The sequence below is a fragment of the Muscardinus avellanarius genome (assembly GCF_963383645.1).
Source record: "Muscardinus avellanarius genome assembly, chromosome: X".
Taxonomy (NCBI): Eukaryota; Metazoa; Chordata; class Mammalia; order Rodentia; family Gliridae; genus Muscardinus; species Muscardinus avellanarius.
In genome coordinates, this window is record NC_137792.1 from 17490112 (window position 1) to 17508936 (window position 18825).

An 18825-nucleotide genomic window follows, 5' to 3' on the forward strand; every position below is an offset into this window, starting at 1 on the left:
AAAAGTTTATAGTCTTAAGATTTCCATTTAAGTCTTTTATCTATTTTGAGTTAATATTTGTATATGGTGTTATGTAAGGATCCAATTTTATTCTTTTTCATGTAATTATTATTTTTCAACAATATTTAGTGATAAGATTATCACTTCCTTCACCAAATGTTCTTGGAAACTTTGTCAAAAATAACTTGACCATATATGAAAGAATTTATTTCTAGGCTTTTTATTTTACTCCACTGGTTTATATATCTGCCTTTATGGCAGTACTACCATTTTAATTATTATAAGGTTTAAAATCAGAAAATGTACATCTTCTAGCTTTGTTCTTTTTTGAGATTGTTTTGGGTATTTTGTGTGTGTGTGGTACTGGGATTCCTGGAAGCCCTTCTACCTCTGGGCTACACTCCCAGACCTATTTTATATTTTTTTATTTGGAAACAGGGTCTCTCAAGCCAGCAAGGCTGGCTCCAAACCAGCGCGATCCTCCTGTCTTTGCCTCCCAAGCGCAGGGATTACAAGCATGCGCCACCACATCTGGCTTATTTTGGGTATTTAGAGTTCATATTTCATGTTAGGATAGATTTTTTCTGAAAAAAATAAATGTATGATAGTTTACCTTTAAAAAAAAGAAAAAAATATCCTCTGGTAAGAAAGAAAGCAAAAAGAAATACTGAAATGTTATCTCTAAGTGATCAAAAATCTGATATCAGACAAATGAATCTGTTATGTGAGATTATCATTGTTAATTTTGGATACATTGCTATAATATTAGATGTCAACCATTAAGCCAAGCATGGGAAGGAGGGATGGGGAGGGAATGGGGTGGGGATTCGGTAGGGGCTAACTGGGTGATGTGTGCATGTATGTCTTCACAAGTTTTTATCCCATTATAATGTATGAATACAGTGTACCAATTAAAAATTTTTTAAAAATAAAATTTAAATTAAAAAGAAGAATTATATAGGTGAAATAGGTCTATTACACCCAGTCTGAACCTCCTCCTCCTCCCTGACTCCTAACTCATATGAAACACTAGACTGAAATGAGTGTGACCTTCTAAATTAATGCCTTATTTAGAGTCCAAACTATCTTTCTTATGTGTCTGAACCACTGGGAACTGAGCATTGACTTCCATTTCTTCATTTCAGCTTGTTCTTTAATAGTCTATGCCACCTTTCAGTGCCATCTCCTGTCTATGGAGATATGGGATATGAACAGTCCAGTAAATGTCCCAAGTAACTTTCCACTACTGGTTAAACTTTGCTCTAATGGTGCCCTACTATCTGATTCAATGTGGTCGGTGAAACCAAATATAAAATATTCCAACTAGAGTCTATTCATAGAATTCCAGAATCATCTTGTGGCTAAGTTCGGCAATGCCATAAACAGAAAAGGAATCATCTTCCCAGCAATACCCCTGAAAGGATAGTATGGCACTAGGTCTAGTACTTCTATTTGACTATTCTCTTGCTATTTGACTATTCAGAGAACACTCTGGGCATATTTTCCAGGCTTCCTTTGATGCATGTCCTGGAATCACTAGCTATTATTTTGAGGCCAAGTCCTAAATTGTAGATGGATCATTATGCTTTGTTGTATAGTCTATTCAAGTGCTTATGGTCCTAATCTGGGCACTGAGGCACGATAAACCCTTTAATCCCACCTCTCTTCATCCTTAAGGGGTCTTCCATGCACATCCACATAGGTCACAAGTAAGAGGTATTGATCTTATATTATTGACTAATCATGTATACCACCACAGAGGCTGCTACTAGGCTATTCCACTGTCAGGCATCAGTCAACACTGTCAGCCTATATGAAACTGCCCATTGGTCAGTCAAACTATAACAAGGTACATTGGAGGCTCTTTTCCATGGAAAGAAATACAACCCACACTCCACCCATTGATCAGAATTCCATCTTCCATGCACAAAAGCAAACAGTTTCCTCTGGAATTCTACAGTTTCCACAGCCCTTCACTTATCTGCTATATTTATAAAAGTTATGCAGGTGTCTTCAAGAATCTGGGCGTACTGAAATGAAGAGAAGGTAGAAGGGTTGTCACAGTCCCTCTCCCTAAAACACCTTCATCTGGACGAGTATTGGACACTTTTCCCTGTACCTCTGACTGCATGATTTTCATTTTAAAACAGATGACTCTGAAGCTGGGCATGGTGACACACGCTTGTAATCCCAGCATTTGGGAGGCTGAGACAGGAGGATTGTGCAGGTTCAAAGCCAGCCTCAGCTACTTAGTGAGGCTCTCAGAAACTTAGTGAGACCCTGTTTCAAAAAATAAAGAGTAAAAAATAGGGCTGGGAGTGTCGCTAGGAGGTAGAATGCCCCTGGGTTACATCCCCAGTACCAAAAAAAAAAAAAAAAAATAGATGACTCTTGGACAATACTCATTTTGTAAGTTTTCTCATTTGAAACTCATCCCACAATAAGGAAGTCAGGAAAGAACAATACTCTATTATTCTCTCAATAGCAACAGTACCCCCCCCAAAAAAAAAAAACCAGCACAAATCTCCAAATGAGGCATATTAGTGATGATTTTAGGCAAGTGCCATGAACAACTCTAGAAGGCTACCACTGTCAGCTGGCAATATCTTTTTGCCAGATTCCAGTTCATATAAATGTCAGTAGATGACACTCAGAATGTGCTACACACACTAGGCGTGGTGTCGCACACTTGTAATCCCCGCACTTGGGAGGAGGAGACAGGAGGATCGCGCAGGTTCAAAGCCAGCCATGCTGGCTTAAGAGACCCTGTTTCCAAATAAAAAAAAGTATAAAAACAGGTCTGGGAGTGTAGTCCGAAAGTAAAAGGGTTTCCAGGAACCCCAATACCACCAAAAAAAAAAAAAAGAATGTGCTACACAGGTGGATTAGTGTTAGTGGGAAAGTGTCTAATTTGGTCAAAATGGCACTTTTCAAGTAACCCTGTGTAATGGGATGAGCAGGATTCTTATGTGAGATGAAATGCATCAAATACTAAACAGGTCTATCATAAGTTGTGCCAATTGACTGGTTGGTTGGTAGGCTGGTTTTAAGATCAGGTTGGCAGGATTTAAGGTCATCATATTTTCTTACGATGGCAGGATCAGATATAGTTCACTGGGCACCAGCCCACATAGCTCATAAAAATTCACTTAAATGTCTGATTTCCTGATTTTTTTCAGGGTAAAATTTTCAGCATTGTTTACTCGGTATTGGATCTTCTCTCTAAGTCACATGGTGTATTGTACTTAGCCCTTCCATTTAAGGTAATATTTGTGTAAAGACGTTAAGACCTTTGGTGAACTTGCCGTCTCAACTATGCACTTGTAAAAAAAAAATCATATGAGAGCATTGATCCCTTGTGGTATTGTGGTAAACATATTTGTAATATGAGCACTATGGGGGGAAAAGGCTTTGATCTCATGATTACAGTGAGATCTGAAGAAGGCATTAGAATATACATCACCAGGAACCAGGGCCTTCAGTCTACACAATGGACCCTGTGAATGTCATCATATCTAGAAGTACAGGTTCAAAGAGGAATACTGCCACATTGAACTTACAAAGCAACACAATGAGAAGTCACATACTAATGGCTTTTTCATGAACTGTGGGTTTATTATAGGGTAACCTTGTTTATTTCAAGCATATCTGTCTTTGTTAATTCTTTGATTGCTTTTAGAACATTTTTATACTCACTACAAACCCTGGAATCCTCTGCTTTACCTGATATCCCATTGGTGGACTGGTTGACAACTTGTATTGCCATCACTATTCTATTCATGGCATTTTCCCACTGGGAACATCCCATACAATCAAAAGAAGAATTGCATATACTTAATGCTCACTGGTATACTTTCAGCAGTAACAACAACTTACCTTTATTAACTCAAAATTGTTCACCCTTAAACTCACATGAGTCTATAGTTCAATCTACAAGTAATATCCATATCCAAAGAAAATTTTGACTATGCCTATGAAAACTTTTAAGAACCACACTGATTTCTGTCCCATGTCCATAACATCTAAAAGAATAGACTCTTTGTGTGCCATCAAGTCTCAAACACACTTTGATCAGTGAATAAAAGTCTTATATCCTAGACCTCTTCATTACTGAAAGAATAAAAAGCTAGATGTAAAGGTGGTATTGAATATATTATACAAACAGTCCAAACAACAAAGATATCAGCAACGGGTTTTAGGTCTCTTCAGAAGCAAGGTAGTCATGGCCAGACTGGCTTGGAATGCCCCTCAGTCATTAGACAACTGGGTGATCTCCATACTTTTCCCTCCAGAAAAATGTGCTACACCTACACCCCTGATTTTATTATTTTTGAAAAACAAGATCTCACTAAATTGCAGAGGGCACACTTGTAACCCCAGTACTTGGGAGGCTGAGACAGAAGAATTGTGGTTCTCAGCCAGCCTCATCTACTTAGTGAGGTCCTTTGCAACTCAGTGAGAAACCGTTTCAAAATAAAGAATAAAAAATAGGCTAGGGGTGTAACAGAGTTATAACACCTCTAGGTTCCATCCTTCCATCCACAGTATATATGTATATCCTACAACTCAATAGCAAAAAAGAAAAAAAAAACCCTTCAATTAAAAATGGGAAAGAAGAAGCTGGTCGTGGTGGTATATGCCTGTAATCTCAGTACTTGGAAAGATGAAAGAGAAGGTTCACAGCCAGCCTCAAATACTGAGGCCCTCTGCAATTTAGTGAGACCTTGTTTCTCATAAAGAATAAAATTAGGGGTGGGGTGTGGCTCAATTCCACACACAAAAAAATGAGAAAAGCATCAGGCACATTGGCACATTTCCTATAATCCAAGTACTTTGAAGGCAGAGACAGGTGAATCACAGGTTAAAAGCCATTGCACAGTAACTTTGCAAGACCCTGATTGATAACAAAAAAAAAAATTAAAGGGCTGAGGGTATACCTGAGAATTAGAATACCCCTGGGTTCAATTCCCAGTATCACAAAAAAATGGAAAGAGACCTGAACAGACATTTTTCCAAAGAAGACATACAACAGGTATACAAAAGGTGCTCAGTATCTCTAATCATCAGGGAAATGTAAATTAAAATCATATCACCTCACACCTATTAGGACTGTTATTAGCAGAGAGCCAAAGATAACAAGTGTTATCAAGGATGTAGAGAAAAAGGAACCTTTGTATACTGTTGGTAAGAATGTAAATTGGTACAGCCACTATTGAACATAGTGTGGAAGCTCCTCAAAAAATTAAAAATAGAACTACCATCTAATTCAGCAATCCCACTTCTGGTATATACCCAAAGGAACTGAAATCAGAATCTCAAAAAGATAGCTATATTCTCAAGTTTACTGTAGCATTATTCACAAGAACTAAAATATAAAAACAACCTTAGTGTCCATCAATAAATTAATGGATAAAGAAAATGTAGTACATATATGCAATGGAAGATTATTTAGCCTTAAAAATAAGAAATCCTGACATTTGTAACAACATGAATAAACCTAGAGGATATACAAATTTAAATATGTCAGAGACAGAAAGACAAATACTACATCATCTCACTAATAAGTGGAATCTAAAAAAAATTGAATTCAATTTAGATAAATGGAGTATGATGGCTACCAGAAGAGGGGCTGGGTATGGTGGTACAACATTTGTAATCCCAGTACTTGGGAGGCTGAGACAGGAGAATTGCAGGTTCACAGCCAGCCTCTGCTACTTAGGCCCTCTGCAAATTAGAGAGACATTGATTCAAAATAAAGAATAAAAAATAAGGGTGGGGGTGTATCTTAGAGTTAGATTGGCCCTGGGTTCCATCCCCAGTACCAAAAAAAAAAAAAAAAAATCATGGGTGATGGGGGAAAGGAGGTGATATTGGTCAAAGGGTACAAACTATCAATCAGCCAAAATGAATTAACTTCTGGAGATCTAAATACAATAAGATCACAATAAGTATTGCTACTATGCTAAGTACTTATAATTTGCTAGGAAAATAAATTTTAAATTATTTTATTTTTATTTTTATTTATTTATGGTGTTACTGGGGGTGGAACCCAGAGGCTTTCTACCTCTGGGCTATACTCCCAGACCTATATTTTTATATTTTATTTGGAAACAGGGTCTCACTAAGTTGCTGAGAGCCTAAGTAGCTAAGGCTGGCTTCGAACCTGTGTGATCCTCCTGTCTCAGCCTCCCAAGTGTGGGGATTACAAACGTGTGCCACCACGCCCAGCAATAAATTTTAAATTAAATCATCAATACACAAAGGTAGCAGATATGTTCATTGGTTTGTGATCATTTCACAATTTTTTGTGGTACTGGGGGTGGAACCCAGGGGCTTTCTACCTCCGGGATATACTCTCAGACCTATTTTATGTTTTATTTGGAAACAGGGCCTCACTAAGTTGCTGAGAGCCTCACTAAGTAGCTGAGGCTGGCTTCAATCTTGCATAATCCTCCTGTCTCAGCCTCCCAAGTACTGGGATTACAAGTGTGCACCACCATACCCAGCTCATTTCACAATTTAATATGAATCCACCAAGTTGTACATCTTGAACATATACGATTTTATATGTCAATGATAATTCAATGAAGCTTTTTTGTGTATGTATGTGTGTGGTGTTGGAGTTTGAACCCAGGGGCATTTTACCTCTGAGCTATGCCCCCAGCTCTATTTTATTTTTTATTTTGAAATGGAGTCTAAGTTACAGAGGATCTTAAGTTCCTGAAGCTGGCAGCAAACCTGTGATCCTTCTGTCTCAGCCTCCCAAGTACTGGAATTACAAGTGAGTACCACCACGCCCAGATCAATGAAGCCATTTTTAAAGTATCTCTCATATCCCTGGAATTAGCAAAAAGAGGGGTCAATACCGGGCTTACACAAATGAACGTGGGGCTGGAACACCCAAGCAAGAAAATAACAGAAAGAGGCACACTTGGGAGTCACATGCACAAGAGCATACTGTGCCTCCAGTGTCCACTCAAGGGGGTTATGATGTTGAATGGCCTGAGATCACATAAAAATCAAAGTACCTATGAGGAGGCTTTAGAAAGAGGGAACAGGACAGAGAGGGGAGTCACAAAATCCTGGAGTGAAATGAATGTGAATTCCAATACATGCCCTCTCAAGAAAGAGATCTTGTAGAGGCTCTATTATGAGCTGAATTATGATCTCTGAAATATTTATATGTGATCTCCTAACATCCAGTATCTCAGAATGTGACATCATTTGGAGATAAGACCTTTACAAAGAAAATCAAGTTAAGATGAGAACATCAGGTATCCCTGTTCCAATATAACCAGTGGCCTTATAAGAGGAAACTTGAACAGAAATCACAGAAAGAATGTCATATTAATGGGAAGATAGCCATATATAAGTCAAAGAGAGTGACCTGGAACAGATTCTTCCCTCACAACCCTCAAAAGGAACCAACTCTGCCAATACATTGATTTCTGGATTTCTGACTTCTAGTTTCCAAAACTCAGATACTTTCTAATGTTTAAGCCAGAGTTTGTGACAGCCTTATCAGAAAAATACAGGCTTTGAAGACTAAGGCAATATATGTCAAAGACTGTCATAATTTAAAGTGATGTTGCTGGGACTGTAGCACAGAGGTAGAATGCTTGACTCACATGCACAAGGCCCTGGGTTCAATCTCCAGCACCACAAAGCAAACAAGGATCTGCTGGCATTACAACTTATATGTAGAATCTAAAAAAAAAAGGAACTCTTAGAAACAGAGACAGAAGTGTGGTTACTAAGATGAAGTTAGTGTGGAGATGTTAGTCAAAGGATACAAACTGTCGGGTATAAAATGAATGTTCTGGTAATCTAATGTACAACATGGCAACTAAGGTTAATAGTAATGTACACCTGAAATTTACTAAGAAGGTAGATCTTAAGTGTTCTTTTCACAAAAAAGGTAACTATGTGAGGTGATGGAATTCGTCTTATTGTGGTATGTCAAATCATTACACTGCATTACTTAAATACTTACATTTTTTACTTATCACTCAATGATGGTCAAAAAAATATTTTTAAAGAATGAAATGGGCCAGGCATGGTGACATAGGCACATAATGCCAACATTTGGGAGGTTGGGACAGGAGGATCACAGGTTCAATCCTAGTATGCACTAACTTAGTGAGACCCTCAGCAACTTAGTGAGATCCTATTTCAAAATAAAAATGTTTAAGCCAGGCATGGTGGCAAATGCTTATAAACCCAGCATTTGGGAGGCTGAGACCGAAGGATCAAGGTTCAAGGACAGCCTCAGCTACTTAGTGGGGCACTTTGCAACTCAGTGAGACCCTGTTTCAATAATAATAATAATAATAATAATAATAATAATAATAATAAGCCTGGCCTGGTGGCACAGGCTCGTAATCCCAGAATTGGGGAGGCTGAGACCAGGGGGATCGAGGTTTATGGACAGCCTCAGCTACTTAGTGAGGCCCTTTTCTACTCAGCGAGATCCTGTTTCAAAATAAAGAATAAAAAATAGGGCAGGGGGTGTAGCTTGGAGGTCGAATGCCCCTGGGTTCCATTCCCAGACTCACAAAAAAAAGAATAGAAAAAATAGGACTGGGGTGTAGCTTGGAGGTAGAATGCCCCTGGGTTCAATCCCAAGTTCTGCAAAAAAAAAAAAAATGTTTAAAAAGACCTGGAGTGTGGCTTGGAGGAAGAACACCCCTGGTTCAATCACCAGTACTAAAAGTAAGGAGTGGTTCTCTAACTCATGTCAGTGCCATTATCCATAACCCAACATGAAAACTGATATTTACTATCAGAAGCTATGCTAAGAATTTACATTTATCATTTCATTTCAGTTGCATACATAAAAAGGATTATGAAATATCTGTCATATACACTTGAAGAAGCTGAGGCTCAGAGAGAATAAATACTTCAATGACACAAGGGCCAATAAATAGCAGGCAACTACTGAGAATAAGAAGAAACTATTAAAAAAAAGAAGAAACTTCTCAATATTTAGGAATTAGGAGTTGTATTACTCTAGACTGAATTTCTACCTGCTTGGAAGTGACTGCAGGACACTTTGTTGAGAGTAACCTGGTAACTATGAGAACCACCTGAGATTTCTTATCATGTATAGGAAGAGCAGATTCCTAAGCCAGAAGTTATACATAAAATGCTGAGGCTGTCCACAAACCTGCAATCCTCCTGTCTCAGCCTTTCAAGTACTGGAATTACAGGTGTGTGCCACTATGCCTAGTTGTTAAAAAGAGAAGGTTACTTTCCCTTTCTTTCCATGGAAACCATGCAACAATAGCACAATTACAAATGTGGTGAACAAATCCCCATATGAATGTGCTACAAAGAAATTGGACAGCTAAGAAATGATAATGAGGATGGCAGAAAAGTGATCATCTCTAAAATATCTGAATGCTCCAAAGAAGGAGATACATGGTGACTTTTCAGCAACGCACAAGCCTAATGTTCTAGTATTTGTGATTATACATTATAAATGTGAAAAAATAAAGAGGCCTCTGAGAAGACCAACTACTATAAATTCCCTTGCTTAAAGGGGAAAGAATTTCACATTAATGATGGTCCTCTGGGAATAAAAAGGGAGCTACTAACCTAAAAGAGTTGAAGGGAGTCATACCTCTGGCAGGATAGGCTGAAGGAACACTGTGTAACACCCATATTACACCTAATTGGCTTATCGGGCTTTTCCCAATTAAACCCCCTTTTCAGTCTTTTTCCAATGTTTCACACATTCTCATTCATCAAGCTGAGTGGTATCTAAAACTAATGCAACAGTACTCAATGTGAAAGCTAGACTCCAATTATTCAAGGGCACTTTCTTCATTGTGGGTGAAATGATAGAATCCATTCCCATATTACTCACCTTGGATATATGCAGTTTCCTAAATTATACCTGTTCTCCAGCGACCATGGAGAACATCAAGATCCTGCTCCCACCCTTTTCATTCTCAAATTATTATATTTGAGCATGCAGAATCAATCCCGGCTTTTCAAAATAGCATTGTGACCTTAGCAACCTCTTCAATTAGGAAGTTAAAAATTCCTTCAAATAAACTTGTCAAAAGCAACTGGGTCAGGCTGGGTGTGGTGGTGCACACTTGAGCATTTGGGAAGTGGAGACCAGAGGATCGTGATTTTGCGGACAGCCTCAGCTGCTTAGCAAGGCCCTTTGCAACTCAGTGAGACCCTGTTTCAAAAGTAAAAAGACTAAAAAGTAGGGCTAGGGGTGTAGCTCAGAGGCACAATGCCCCTGGTTCCATCCCCAGTACTAAAAAAAAAAAAGAGCAACTTGTTCCTTGAAAGTCCACTCTATGCAGGAGCTGAGGCCAAAAGCCAACATGGAGATAGGGCCCCCCAGGACTCTTTCCAAATGGGACTGAACTTACTAGCCTAGCAACTGGATACCCTACAAGGCATGATCCCAAAGGCAGAAGGAGTACCAACAAGAGGGAATTATTTTTGCAAAATTGCAGAACCACACATATGGATTGACTAGATCCCAGAAAGCAGTGAATTCAAAAGCCAACAAATATCAAGTCTTTTCTGGGCACTTTTAAAATATTAAAGAGGTTCCCAGAAAATAATCACTAGTCTAATTACTCTCTACTTAAATATATATAGATAATCCAATATAAAAAGTATTCCTGAGAATAATCAAAGGTTTTAAGTACAGACAGCAGAAGGGTGTCAACTTATGGCAATGTTTGCAGGGACCCTGACAACTCATAGAATAAGTTGTCAACCTGGTACTTGAGTTGTCAAAATGAATACCAGAGTCTTGATTTTTAGCCAGGACCTGAATTAGAAATGGATTACCATGGCTTGCTGTATAATCTATCAAAGTGGTCATTATTCCAGCATGGGCAGGACACATCTGATGAGCTTACTGATTCCACTGATTAGACCTTATCCCTGGGCATTGCCATGGGGCATGAACAGATGTGCATCCTGTGCCACTGCCTTACTATATTTGCTACTTAGAAGCTACTAGTAGTTTTTCCCCTTGCCTGGCACCAATACATGCTGCCTGACACCTTCTCCTTAGCATGAATAAAAATATATGAAGATGAATGTGGAGGACCATTTCAAGGCAAGTACCACAGTCCATGTATAAACCAATAGAGCATAATTCCCTTTTCAAGGCCGGGCATGGTGGCACACGCTTGTAATCTCCGCACTTGGGAGGCGGAGACAGGAGGATCGTGCAGGTTCGAAGCCAGCCGTGCTGGCGTAAGAGAACCTGTTTCCAAATAAAAATATAAAGTAGGTCTGGGAGTGTATCCCAGAGGTAGAAGGGCTTCCAGGAACCCCAGTACCACAAAAAAAAAAAGAATTCCCTTTTCATGCACCTATGTAAGCAGGTTTCAAAGATACTATATACCTTATGCAACCCACTAAATCCAGTCAGCCTTTGACTTCTGTTTGCATCCATGAACAAGATGCAAGCAGGCTCAGAAACTTGGATGTACTAATGCAATAAGGAGTATCAAAGTGCTGGCATAGTCCCTACATCTGAGACAGCCATATCAGGGATGGGTGGGGTGATAAGACACTTTTTTCTGCATGTCTAGACACTTTTATTACCTGATATACTTCTTCCCTGGAAGTATTCTTTTCCCTTAAAAATAGATGCTTCTTGGCCAAAATTCCCTTTCTTATTGCTCTTGTTTGGGAGGGACCCATCACATAATTAATCAACACCTGCTCTTATCTTGTTACTCTGTTGATGTCCACCAACACCCATTAACAAGCCATCAAAAGTCTCTAAAATGAGTCAGATATGGTGGCATATTCTTGAAAGCTGAGCTAGGAGGATCACAGGTTCGCAGCTAGCCTTAGTAACTTAGCAAGACCCTCAGCAACTTAGTGAGACCCTATTTCAAAATATAAAATAAAACATGATTTCAGATGTAACTCAGAGGTAGAATGTCCCTGGGTTCAATCCCCAGTTCCTCTAAAAATGGGGTATACAAAGAGGTAGTTTCAGGCAAGAACCTCAGATTAATCCCACAGTATACCACTGCCTAGAGGCCACGTGTTTTGTTCCAGGTTCTTGTCTGCAATGTCAGCTATTGACACTTCGTTTCAAAGTGCCTCTGGTGGAAAAGTAGTCAACACAGCTTATTGGAGAGCTTCTAAGGCAGGCCAACTGTGGTCAACTTGACTGCCTTTCAAGTAATCTTACATAATGGGCTGACAGGGTCCCTATCTGAGGTACCAAGTATATCCAACACTGAACAAACTATCATGTTTGGTACCAGAGTTGGTTTTATAGCAATTTTAATACCATTAGGTTTTTTAACATGTTTGGAGATTGTACTCTGGACATAATCCCACACGGGTCTCCAAAACCATATCTAAATGACTGGCTGTTAATTCTTGTCGGGGTTGATCTTGCATTGTTAGTGACTCAGATATTAGACTGCTTATTAAACACAGACAATATGATGTCCTTGGCCCTTCTGATCAAAATAATGTCATCATGTGAAGGTAGTAGGGCACCTCTGGTCAAATTTAAGTCTTACGTAGGTCTCATTCTATCCACTGATGAAAAATCACATGAAGATTTAGGTCATTGTGAGCAGGTGAGCATGAATTGTCATTGGAACACTATGAAGCCAAACAGGCTTAAAAAAAGATGCAATGGCACCTGAACAACACATCAGCATGTCTACCACACACACCAAGCCATTCTTTCTGGACACTGATCTCAGTGATCCTTTTGTATCTGCAAATAGAGCAACAAAGAGAACTGTTGCAATATTGAGCTTGTGGAAGGGCAAAGGGAGGCATCAAGTGCTCAAAGGGGTTTTTTTTAATCAACTAAGGAAATGTTTTCACCAGCTCCAACATGAAATCCTATGCTGCTTTACATATACCCCATGACTGGGCTGGTGAAAGCTGGCATGTACTGGGTTACTTAACAATCCAATCACTACTTTTCCTTCTTTCTTTTTTCTTTCTTTCTTTCTTTTTTTTTTTTTTTTTTTTGGTGGTACTGGGGTTCCTGGAAGCCCTTCTACCTCTGGGCTACACTCCCAGACGTATTTTATATTATTTTTATTTGGAAACAGGGTCTCTTAAGCAAGCGCGGCTGGCGTCAAACCTGCGCGATCCTCCTGTCTCCACCTCCCAAGTACAGGGATTACAAAGGTGTGCCACCACGCCCGGCTTTCTTTTTTTTTTATACCAGGGATGGAACCCAGGGGCATTGTACCTCCGAGCCACACCCATGGCCCTAGTTTTTAGTCATTTTATTTTTGAAACAGGGTCTCACTGAGTTACAAAGGGCCTCGCTAAGTAGCTGAGGCTGTACTTGAACCACAATCCTCCAGTCTCCTCCTCCCAAATGCTGGGATTACAAGCATGCACCACCTCACCTGGCCAATTACTACTTTTCTATCACAACATTTCAACATCAGCAATGTCCCCTACCATAAAGAGAAAAATTATACCTCCTGAAAACAACTCTTCTCAAAATATAATCAATCAAGCTATAATGTGTTGGCTATGTATTGGCTCAAAAGGACAAATAAACTTATGTATTTGACAGTTTTTCTACAACCAACATTGTACAGTGTGTGTGTGTGTGTGTGTGTGTGTGTGTGTGTGTGTTTATTGGGGATTGAACCCAGAGATGTTCTACTTCTGAACTACCCCTCTGGCCCTATTTTATTTTTTTATTTTGAAACAGGGTCTCACTAAGTTGCAGAAGGCCTAAGTTACTGAAGCTGGCCTTGAACCCGTGATCCTCCTATCTCAACCTCCTAATTATTAGGACTATAAACACATTACCATGCCTGACTAATCTATGTGTGTTTTTCATCAGGTCCACCTTAATCAGTGCATAAAGCTTCTTTTTTAAGTTAGAGGAGGAAAGACAATGGCTTCTGCCCTAGACCTGTTTGTTCTTAAAAAGAGAAAGATCTAGGTAGAAAGGTAGTGTTAAATATGTTAAATTAGATGAACATCAGCTCAGAGATAATATATCTTAGCAAGGGGGTATAAATCTCTTGGTTCACCTGAGATTAACAATGCAGTTGTAGCCAGAATGGTTTAGAACATGGGGTAGAATACTGAGGACCTACTTATCATCATTCCTTATCTTCTAGCACAAATAGCAGGCCTCTCTCATCTCGCCAAAAGCCCAACACATAAAGTCTCATTAAGTATTTTCCCAAGTATATCCTTAATATCACTTCTTTCTGATCCACCATATGAGTAGATCTCAGCACATTTCTGCATAATTGACTATTCCTGTCACCAAATATTTTATCAGTGAGATCTGCTACTGCCCCTCCAGGCCCTGTTCTATACTTACCAAGTTGACCTGCAGGATCTTTTCTATATTTTTTCAAAAAGGACACTGTGGTCTCATCAGCCTTCAGGAAAACATAGTTTAAAAAAATCATGTAATCAGCCAGGCATGGTGGTATATACACCTGTGATACCAGTACTTGGGAGGCTGAGACAGGAGGATAGCAGATTAAAGACCACATAAAATTTTGTGTGTATGTGTGTGTGTGTGTGTGTGTGTGTGTGTGTGTGTGTTAAGCAAGCCAGGTATGGTGGCACATTTCTATAATCTCACTACTTGAGAGGCTGAGACAAGAGGATTACAGATTTGAGGCCAGTCTCAGCAACTTAGCAAGACCTTGTTTCAAAATAAAAAATAAGAACTGGGCATGGTGGCACACGCTTGTAATCCCAGCATTTGGGAGGCTGAGACTGGAGGATTATGGTTCAAAGACAGCCTCAGTTACTTAGTGAGACCCTTTGCAATCTAGTGAGACCCAGTTTCAAAATAAAGAATATAAAATAGGGCTGGGGGTGTAGCTTGGAGGTAGAATGACCCTGGGTTCCATCCCCAGTGCTGCAATAAATAAATAAATAAATAAATAAATAAATAAATAAATAAATAAAATAAGTGCTGGGTGTGGTGGCACACACTTGTAATCCCAGCATTTGGGAGTCTGAGACAGGAGGATCACGGTTCATGGACAACCTCAGCAACTACTTAGTGAGGCCCTTTGCAACTCAGTGAGACCCTGTTTCAAAATAAAGAATAAAAAATTAGAGGTGGGGAGTATAGCTCAGAGGTAGAATGTCCCTGGGTTCCATCCCCAGTACCTCAAAAAAATAAAAATAAAAAACAAAATAGGGATGGGGATGTAGTTCACAGGTAGAACACCCCGAGGTTCAATCCCCATACATATATATATATATATATGTATATATATATATATATATATATATACATATATATATATGCATACATATACTAATCTATATATAGAGAGATATATTAGTTGATCTATATATAGATTATATATCAGTCTGTGGAAAATAGGTGATGTAGAACCCCCTTTTTAATGTAAGGTAAATGGGCCAATTCTTGCAGCTGTTTTGTAGCAACAACTATTCTCTCATGAACACAGAATATTTTAGCTGGTGAAAGACAAGTTGTTATTTGACAGCATATGGGATTCAATTGAATGAAACCACTTATATTATTTCAAGTGCCATGATTGGCAGGTAGGCCCTAAATTGTGTTGGGGAGCCTAAGTTTTCTTGCTGGTGTGCAGCCAAAGCCATAGGGAATGACACCTTCAACTTGCCAACCAACAAGACATCATGAGACAGGAAAAGCATTGAGCACAAGAATTTTCCATTGGTACAGTGTTTACATCCACAATTCAACATGTTACACGTGTCAAAGCTAATTACACATCAGTAGACATTGTATACAATGAATGAGCTCACAAGCCTCTACCAAACAAAATCACTTTTAACTTTTTCTTTTAACTGTAAGTCCCAGCAGCTGCAATCAGACACTACAGAAACACAAACTATGAATATTTTTACATAGACACTATAATATCAGCTTCTAGGACACCATATAGTCTCTTTGGCTGGAAGCCCAGAAAAGTGGGAGGAGGGGGGAATGCAGAGTTCGGAACAAACGCTACCAGTAAGCTCAGATCTGCACTTGCTTTTCATTTTCTGATGTGACAAAAATGTACTTTTGCCAACAGGCACCATATGAACAGGTGGCTCAAATCTTGCTATCTAACTCTCAAAACTTTTCCAGCAGGTAGCATATATATTTGGATCACAGATAACCTCTCTTATCTTACCCCTAGCCTGGTCTACATATCTTGGAAGAGATTTTGACAGTGGGAAGACCTTATGCTTCCTACCCACCTACCATGTAGATAAGGATGCTCTACCAGATCCCAGGAAGCCTTAATCTCTCCTAACCTGCCCCTTTTTGTGTTACCCAGTCATAATATGATCTCACTGAGTGAATCAACCATAGTAAAGCCAGTGCTGTGGACCCCTGGTCCCTTATCTATCTTAACAGGGAATACATAATCCCCTAGTGGGAGGGCCCTATTGCCACACTTGCCTACCAGACGATAGGAAATCTATCTTAGGGAGAACCCTGGTCAGTGTGACTTCTTTTCTCTTAAGAGTATCGTAATTTATTCAGCCACACATTACAGTCAGCTATGCCATCTCATGCACAGAGATACACAAGGCCAAGGACAATGCCCAAAGAATTATTTCACTAAAGACCCTAAAACAATTTGCCTATTGACACTTTAATACTAACAAAAGGAGTAAAATTAAGAGTGAGACATTGCATGCTCTCCCTAATATATGGAAGCTAGGGAGAAAAAGAGTTATGGGAGGAACTCTAGACAAAAAAGAAACCATAGATGAGCAAATAGGGAGACCTAACTGAGGTGCATGGGAGGGGGAAGAGGAAAACTCCCTAGTGCACATGATACACATTCACAAACATATCAAAGTCAATCGCTAAGCCAAACATGAGAAGGAGAGAGGGGGAGGGCATGGCATGGGGTGGGAATTGGGGGAGGGCTAAATGAGTGATGTGTGCATGTATGTCTCTACCATCTTGTACTCCATTAAGATGTATGACTACACCAGGCATGGAGACACACACTTGTAATCCCAGCAATTGGGAGACTGAGACAGGAGGATCTCGGTTCGTGGACAGCCTCAGCCACTTAGTGAGGCCCTCTGCAACTCAGTGAGACCCTGTTTCAAAATAAAGAATAAAAATTAGGGCTGGGAGTATAGCTGAGAGGTAGAATGTCCCTGGGTTCCATCCTCAATAGCACCAAAAAAAAAAAAAAAGATGCATGACTACAAACCCTAGACCAGATGAGAAAACCACTGCATAAGGGTTAAGACTGGAATGGTGCCGGGCGTGGTGGCGCACGCTTGTAATCCCGGTGTTTGGGAGGCAGAGACAGGAGGATTGCGCTGGTTCGGAGCCAGCCGCGCTGGCTTAAGAGACCCTGTTTCCAAAATATAAAATAGGTCTGGGAGGGTAGCCCGGACGTAGAAAGGCTTCCAGGAACCCCCGTACCACCAAAAAAATGACTGGAATGGTTACCCTAAATGCAACATTTCAGAAAACTTCACTCATGCTCCCTGACCTCAGAACAACATAGGAACTAGAGAAAAAAATGTGGCTAGAGCTGATCCTGCCAGTAAGGACAGAAAGGGGCTGGTATAGGAGCAAACTGCACTTTCTCTAGCTGTGGAGAAAAATTTGACTTATGTCCCAGGAGGTAGAGGAGTACTAGAAATGGTGATTTGTGAAAATCAAGTCAAGATTCTGGGGTAGGAACTGGCTTCCTGTGAAGGTGCAAGAAAAGATGACATGGCGTGAATAACACTTCTAGCACCTGCAGAAAGAACTTGTGTTCCATGATCAACAAACAGGCCTTGTGGAAGTGAATGGACTAAGACTATCTTAAAGGGAAAGCACCCAGAGAGACAGACAGACAGACAGACAGACAGAGAAAGCCCCTTAATGGGAGTGAGGGTGTGCAGAGTGAATCTAATGTCCAGACAGAATCTGGACTCATGGACTCTCAGCTAGAGGGAGACAGGCACTAGTATCAGACTCACAACGAAGAGAAGATGGTGGTGGAGCTGAATGCAGAAGAAAGGACTATTTTCCTCAGAATTCTACTCAGCAAGGAGAATGAACAAAATCATGTCATTTACAGGAAAATGGATGGACCTGGAGAACATGTTATGTGAGATTAGCCAGTTACAGAGAGGGAAAAGTCATATGCATTCTCTCAAAGGCAGAAACGAGGGAATAATAGGGATTCAAGAAAGACTTTAGATAATGGAGGGGAAACCCCAGTGCAACAAGGGAGGTGGTCTAGGAGAAGGTGGGGAGGAAGGAGAATTGATGAAAGAGACCCCTTCCACTGACGTTATGTACGAGAATACCAATGCCAAACTCAATGCCCTGTATAAGGAAGGGAAGAAAGTAGGAAGGAAAGCAGGGGGAAGCTCAGCAAGTGCTGTGTGCATGGGCATCGCTATCACTCTGAACTACATTATCATGTGACACTATAATACACCAAAGAGAAGGAAATAAAAATATACGTACCCATAGAAAGGCTATAATGGTTGATGTTTTCTCTTCCTTTATGAGAGTTGGACAAAGATTACTTCCCACTGATCTTAATCAAATAAAAAGAGTTTCAGAAAGCTTGACTTATGCCAGGCGTGGTGCCCCACACTTGTAATTCCAGTACTGGGGAGGCTGAGACAGGAGGATCACAGATTCATGGCCAGCCTCAGCTACTTAGTGAGGCCCTCTGCAACTTTATGAGACCCTGTTTCAAAATAAAGAATAAAATAATAGGGTTGGGTATAGCTTGGAGGTAGAATGTTCCTGGGTTCCACCCCCAGTACTGAAAAAACTAAGCAAAATTAGTGGGATATGGGAACAAATGTCTGACTGTTATAAATGAAGTCAAAAAT